This window comes from Mesocricetus auratus, unplaced genomic scaffold, assembly GCF_017639785.1.
Source record: "Mesocricetus auratus isolate SY011 unplaced genomic scaffold, BCM_Maur_2.0 Super-Scaffold_100041, whole genome shotgun sequence".
NCBI classification, from domain to species: Eukaryota; Metazoa; Chordata; class Mammalia; order Rodentia; family Cricetidae; genus Mesocricetus; species Mesocricetus auratus.
The window spans coordinates 10,282,413-10,289,979 of record NW_024429218.1 but is presented as its reverse complement, the minus strand read 5'-3'; the positions used below and the strand labels follow the sequence as shown (position 1 = coordinate 10,289,979).

Genomic DNA, 7,567 nt, shown 5'->3' with positions numbered 1-7,567 from the left:
GACTAAGAAACTTAAAGACTCAAACTTATCCACCATTTCCTTCATATCTGTGTTCAGAAATGTTTTCTGACAATTCTTAGGTAAGACTGAGGTTGAAGTAAGGTATGTGTCTTTTTCTAATTTGGACAGCTGCTGAACTTAGTTTCCCTGAAGGCACAAGAGATTTTATACAGAGTGTCAGCACCACATGGGAAATTTGAATTTATTTGGTGTCATATTGAGCCTTGGTTATTCTGGGTCTACCCTTGGAGTTAAGTGTAAACTGCTATTTTGAAAAAAATGAGTTTTGTACATCATTTTATTATCAAAGAATATTAATATTCCTTCCTTTTTATATTAAAATACAATACTAAATAGTCTCCCCATGTGTCTACAAAATGAAATATATTCTTTTACTACCATATTAATTGCTTACTTATCATTAATTTCTATACATAAGCTTGTATATATTATATACATATATTATATATATTACAAAGAATATATACTCACAGTTGATATATATTAGTTTATGTATAAATTATGAATTTCTATATTTATACATGTATTTTATGCATTCCTTACTAAATAATTGTTTGCATCTTTTATATTTGACCTTCTTTACTTCTTTCTCCTACTTTCCTGATAATTTCCCCCTTCCCATTATTCATCCTCTATAATCATGTATGATTATATCTTGTGTGACTTTGTTATTTTCCTTCTTTGGGCTATTCCTTTATTTCTTCCCCCCATTACTATCTTCTTTAATTTTATATATTTGTAAATGTTCCCTTTAAGGAGTTAAAAATTGATTTCATGGACGGAGTGCAAGGCTGACTCTGGTTTTGAAAGTTAAGAACTTGCCCATTGTCGATACAATGTGGTGAGAGGACCGTAGCTTGGAAGGTAACTTGACTGGGACGCTTACTGCAAGAAGGTCTCATCATGTCCTGAAGCGTGTTCTAGCTCATGTTGCAGTTTTTTATCTGGAGGAGGAGGAATGCAGTTAGAACACCACCCTAATGGGTCATTCCATGTCAGCTGGCAAGAATTGACCTCACAAAAAACACAATTGTGCCTGATGCTCAACATTAATCTTTTGACAGAAGTCATTGTTTGTATCCCTAAGTAAGAAGGGTTTAACAGTAACCTGTCCTTGAATATTTTCAGGCTCTAACAAGAGTCACAGTTTGATCTGTGTAATATATATATGCTCTATGAAAAGGAACAGAACATACCCTAATAGTCTGGGAACAACATTATTATAAAAGAAATAGCCTATTAAACCCAAGGATAATAGGATAGGAGAGAAAAACATAATGTTCATGGTGAATTACACTTGGAGCATCTCATTTTGTAGATAGACATAATACAACATTGCTGCCTAAACAACTGTACAAAGTCATGGCGCATGCTCTTGGCTCATAATGGAAAGAAACCGTACATCCAGGCATTATACAAGATGGAGACTGTCATGGTGGAGCAACTTTTCCTCAGATGTGTGCCTGAGAACATCGGCACTTCAGGGGTCTTTCATTAAATAAGAAAACCAGCATTGTTATCCTTATGTGAAAGTTGGAAATCAACATCCTGGTTGTCTACAAGAGTCTATTACAAAACACCATGTGAAAGTTCTGAACAATCTTGCAGAAGAAACATCTGTCTGTGCTCATCTGGCAATTAATAAACCTGCTGTATCTATAGAATACTTTACATGGGAAATGGTCAAGCAAAGAGAACAGCCAATGTTGTGTCAAATATTGACCAAGGGTGGGACTCTCACCCATACTCTTATGTCCATAAGTGGAAATGTAATTTTCTTCAGGCAAGGAAAGACACACCTTTATTTAAACACCTGACATAAGAGGCATAGGCAGTAGGAGTTCTGTGATTTCAAGGGAAAATCTGGCCCTGGAGTTATCCTGGTTGGAAGACTTTTATGGCTGCTTCTATTTCTTCATGGCATATATATTTTTTTAATTGTTTATCTCTTCTTGATTTAATTTTGGTAAGTTATATCTATCCAGAAAATCATCCATTTCCTTTAGTTTCTCCAATTTAGTGGAGTACATATTTTCAAAGTATGACCTGATGATTCTCTGGATTTTGTCAGTGTCTGTTAGTATGTCCCCCTTTTCATTTCTGATTTTGCTAATTAGCATGTTCTCTGTCTTTTAGTTAGATGTGATAAATGTTTGTCTATCTTGTTGATTCTCTCAAAGAACCAACTCTTTGTTTCGTTGATTCTTTGTATTGATTTCTTTGTTTCTACTTCATTGATTTCATCTCTCAATTTGATTATTTCCTGGCTTGTACTCCTCCTGTGTTAGTTTCTTTTTGTTCTAGAGCTTTCAGGTATTTTGTTTATTCTGTAATGTGGCAATTCTCCAGCTTCTTCATGTGGGTACTTAGTGCTATGAATTTTCCTCTTAGAACGGCTTTCAAAGTATCCCAAATTTTCGGTACATTGTGCCTTCATTTTCATTGAATTCTAGGAAGTCTTTTGTTTCTTCTTTATTTCTTCCTTTACCCAGGGGTGATGCAATTTAGCATTGTTCAGTTTTCTAAATTTATTAGATTTCTGCAATTTGTGTTGATGTTGAATTCTAATTTAAGCCGTAGTTGCCCAACAGGATACAGGGTGTTATTCCAATTTTTTGTATCTCTTGAGGATTGCTTTACTGCCAAGTATGTGGTCAATTTTAGAGAAGGTTCTGTGTGGTGCTGAGAAGAAGGTATATTCTTTTTTGTTTGGGTGCACTGTTCTATAGATGTCAGTTAAAACAAATTGCATGATAACTTCTGTTATTTCCATTGTTTCTTTGTTAAGTTTCTGTTTGGTGGACCTGTCCAGTGATGTGAATGGTGTGTTGAAGTCTCCGACTATAAGTGTGTGTGGGTTAATGTGTGATTTGAGTTGTAGTAATGGTTTTTATGAACGTGGGTGCCTTTATATTTGGGGCATATATGTTCAGAATTGAGACTTTTTCCTGATGGAATTTTCCTATAATGAATATGAAATGATCTTCTTCATCTCTTTTGATTAATTTTAGTTTGAAGTCTAGTTTTTAGATATTAGGATAGCTACACCCACTTGCTTCTTACATCCACTTTATTTGAAAGTCTTTTCCCAAACCTTAACCTTGAAGGAGTGTCTGTCTTTGAAATAGGGGTGTGTTTCTTATATGCGGCAGAAGATTGGATTCTATCTTCTTATCCATTCTGTTAACCTGTGTCTTTTTATTGGTGGGTTAAGGCCATTGATATTCATGGATATCAATGATCATTTTCGATTCTTGTTTGCCTTGGATCCGTTTTTAGTGGTAGTTTTAAGGGTTAGTTTCTCTCCTATTTCTAATTTCTGGTATAATTAGATTATCTATTGCCCTTGTTATACTGAGTGTAGCTAACTTCCTTGGGTCAGAGTTTTCCTTCTAGAACTTTCTGTAGGGCTGGATTCGTGGATACATATTGCATAAATCTGGTTTTGTCATGGAATATCTTGTTTTCTTCACCTATAGTGATTGTGAGTATTACTGGGAATAGAAGTCTGGCCTGGAATCTGTGGCCTCTTAGTGTTGATAAAATATCTATCCAGGACCTTCTGGCTTTAATAGTTTCCATGGAGAAGTTGTGTGTAATTCTGATAGGTTTGCCTTTACTATTACTTGGCCTTTTTCCTTTGCTGCTTTTAATATTCGTTCTTTATACTGTATGTTTGGTGTTTTGATTATTAGATGGAGAGGGGACTTTTTTTGGTCCAGTTTATTTGGTGTTCGTTAAGCTTCTTGTAGTTTCATAGGCATCTCCTTCTTCAGGTTGGGAAAATTTTCTTCTGTGATTTTGTTGAATATGTTTTCTGCACCATTGAGCTGTGGGATTCTTCGCCTTCTTCTATGCCTATTATTCTTACATTTGGCCTTTTCATGGTGTCCCATATTTCCTGGATATTTTGTGTTAAGCATTTGTTGGATTTAAGACTTTCTTGTGTCGATGAATCTATTTCCTCTAGTTTATCTTCAGTGCATGAGATTCTGTCTTCCATCTCTTATATTCTGTTAGTTATACTTGCATCTGTAGTTCCTGATTGTTTATTCAGCCTTTCGAATTCCAGAATTACCTGTTTGTGTTTTTCTTATTGTCTCCATTTTGGTTTTCAGGTCTTAAACTGTTTGAATTGTTTCCTTCATCTGTTTGATTTTTTTTCTTGGCTTTCCTTGCTTTCATTAAAGGATTCGTTGATTTCTTGCATTTTTGGTCTGTGTTTTCTTCCATGTCTTTTAGGGATTTTCTCATATCCTCTTTGAGGGCATCTATCAACTTCAGGAGGTTGTTTTGAAGGTCATTCTTTTCTGTTTCATCTGTGTTGATATGTTCAGGTCTTGCTTTTGTAGACTTGCTAGAAGTTGGTGGTATCATACTGGTTGTACTGTTGTTGGCTGTGTTTTTCTATTGCCTTTTCCCCATCCTTTCTTTCAGTGGAAGCCTATGGGGTCTCTTCCACACCTGGTGGGTTTGGATATAAGGATCCCTCCCAGTTCGTTCAAGCAGGTAAAATACTTCAGTGGCTAAAGGTACAAGACAGATATCAGAGGGGACTTAAGCACCTGAAAAGGATTGGAAGACAATGAAGACTGAGGTGTGCACAGACTCACGGTTGTACTACGAGGAGGTCCAGGTCATCTCCAGGTGCAGTAAACACCCATAGAGACAGAGTCAGGGTTGTAGGGAGTTGAGGCTCAGAGCAGGGCCCCCACTCACATTAAGTAGCAGGAAAAGATTAGAAGACACAGGTGGGGGCAGACTCAGGGTGATTCTTCCAGGAGGCATAGATCTTCTCTAGGTGCAGCAAATGCCCAGGGAGAATGAGTCAGGGATGTAGGGAGTTGAGGCTCAGAGCAGGGCCCCCACTCACCTGAAGCACCAGGAAAGGACTGGAAGACACTGAAAACTGAGGTATGGGCAGATTCAGGATGGTCTTTCTGGGAGCGGCAGGTCTTCTTTAGGTGCAGAAAATGCCCAGGGAGAGGGAGCTGGGAATGTAGGGAGATTAGGCTTAGAGCAGGGCCTCCACTCACCTTAAGCACCAGGAAAGCACCAGAAGACACAGGCGTGGGCAGACTCAGGGTGTTCCTTCTGGAAGGTGCAGGTCTTCTCTAGGCAGAGAAAACACCCAGGGAGACAGAGCCAGGGCTGTAGGGAGTTGCTGCTCAGAGCAGCGCCCACACTAACCTTAAGCAACAGGAAAGGATTAGAAGGCACAGGTGTGGGCAGACACAGGCTGATCCTTCCTGGAGGCCTTTGTCTTCTCTAGGCACAGAAAATGCCCAGGGAGATGGAGCCAAGGATGTAGGGAGTTGGGGCTCAGAACAGGGCCCCCACTCACCTTAAGCACCAGAAAAGGACCAGAAGACAGGTGTGGGCGAACTCAGGGTGACCCTTCCAGGAAGCATAGTTCTTCTCTTGGCGCAGCAAATGCCCTGGTATAGGGTTCAGGGATGTAGGAAGTTTGGGCACAGAGCAAGGCCCCCACTCACCTTATGCACCGGGAAAGGACCAAAAGACACTGAAGACTGAGTTGTGGGCAGACTCAAGTTGGTCCTTCCAGGGGTGGACAGGTATTCTATAGGCGCAGAAAACGCCCAGGGAGTAGGAGCTGGAGATGTAGGGAGTTGGTGCTCATAGCAGGGCCCCACTCACCTTAAGCACTGTGAAAGGACTGGAAGACACAACTGTGGGCAGACTCAGGGTGCTCATACCTGGAGGCATAGGTCTTATCTAGGCTCAAAAAACACCCAGGGAGATGGAGCCAGGGATAAGGGAGTTGGGATTCATGCAGGGCCCCCAATCAACTTAAGCACTTAAAGGAACGGAAGATACTGAAGACTGAGGTGTGGCAGCATTCAGGGTGGTCCTTCCAGAAGGGGCAGGTCTTCTCTAGGCACAGAAAATGCCCAGGTAATGGAGTTTGGGGTGTAGGCCATTGGGGATCAGAGCAGGGCCCCCACTAGCCTTAAGCACTGGGAAAGTACCAGAAGATTCAGGTGTGAACAGAAACTGAGTGATCCTTCTGGGAAGTGCAGGTGTTCTCTAGTTGTAGAAAACACCCAGGGAGACTGAGCAGGGGATGTAGGGAGTTGGGGCTCAGAGCATGGCCACCCCTCACCTTAAGCACCAGGAAAGGACCAGAAGACACAGGTGTGGGCTTACTCAGGGTGATCATTCCATGAGGTGTAGGTCTTCTCTCGGAGGAGAAAACTCCCAGGAGATGGAGTCCGAGATGTAGGGAGCTGAGGCTCAGAGCAGAGCCCCGACTCACATTAAGCACCAGGAAACGACTGGAAACCACAGGAGTGGGCAGAGTCATGGTGATCCTTCCAGAAGGGGCAGGTCTTCTCTAAGTGTAGAGAATGGTTCTGATGTAGGGGGTTGGGTCTCCGATCGTGGCCCTCATTCACCTTAAGCACCAGGAAAGGACCAGAAGATACCTAAGACTGAGGTTTCAGCAGACTCAGGCTCATCCTTCTGGGAGGGGCAATTCCTCTGTAGGTGCAGAAAATGCCCAGGGAGATGGATAGAGGGGTGTATGGAGATGGGGCTGAGATCAGCGCCCCCTCTCACATTGAGCAACAGGAAAGGACTAGAAGTCACTGAAGACTGAGTATCGGCAGACTCAGGGTGGTCATTCCTGGAGGGGCAGGTCCTGTCTAGGCACTGAAAATGCCCAGTTAGATGATGCTGGTGGATATAGGGAGTTGTGGCTCAGAGCACGGCACACACCCACCATAAGCACTGGGAAAGGACTGGAAGACAAACGTGTGTGCAGACTCAGGGTGATTCTTCTGGGAATGCAGATCCTCTCTAGGTGAAGAAAACGACCAGCGAGACAGAGACCAAGATGTAGGGAGTTGGGGCTCACAGCAGGGTCCCCACTCACCTTAAGCACTGGGAAAGGACTGAAAGACCATGAAGAGTGAGGTGTGGGCAGAATCATGATGGTCCTTCCAGAGACGCAGGTCCTCTCTAGGAACAGAAAGTACCCAGGGAGTTGGAGTCAGGGATGTAAGGATTTGGGGCTTAGAGCAGTGCCCCCCCACTCATCTTAAACACCATGAAAGGACCGGAGGACACTGATGAATGAGGGATGGGAAGACCGAGGGTGATCCTTCCAGAAGGGGCAGGTCCTCTCTTGCACAGGAAATGCCCAGGGACACTGAACTGGGGGATGTAGGTTGTTTTGGCTCAGAGCAGGGCCCACACTCACATTGAGCACTGGTAAAGACTGGAAGACACAGGTGTGAGTAGACTCAGGGTGTTCCTTTAGGGAGTGGCAGGTCCTCCCTAGGTGCAGAAAACACCGAGGGAGACAGATTCAGGATATAGGGTGTTGGGGCTCATAACAGCTCCCTCACTCACCTTAAGCACCCGGATAGCACCAGAAGATACTGAAGACTGAGGTGTGGGCAGACTCAGGGTGGTCCTTCCAGGAGGGGCAGGTCTTTTCTAGGCACAGAAAATGCTCAGGGAGATGGAGCCAGGGGATGTTGGGAGTTAGGACTCAGAGCAGGGCCTGCAATCACCTTAAGCA

At 42.6% G+C, this 7,567-nt stretch overlaps 1 long non-coding RNA gene across 1 annotated transcript; it reads right to left on the bottom strand.

Moving 5' to 3' along the window:
• Positions 1–4,302: 4,302 nt before the first annotated feature.
• On the bottom strand, positions 4,303–7,321 carry LOC121135706. The gene is made up of 3 exons (XR_005872805.1): positions 7,244–7,321; positions 6,917–7,002; positions 4,303–6,376 (listed from the first exon to the last, which is right to left on the bottom strand). It is a non-coding gene; the product is annotated as an uncharacterized LOC121135706 (long non-coding RNA).
• Between the last annotated feature and the right edge of the window lie 246 nt (positions 7,322–7,567).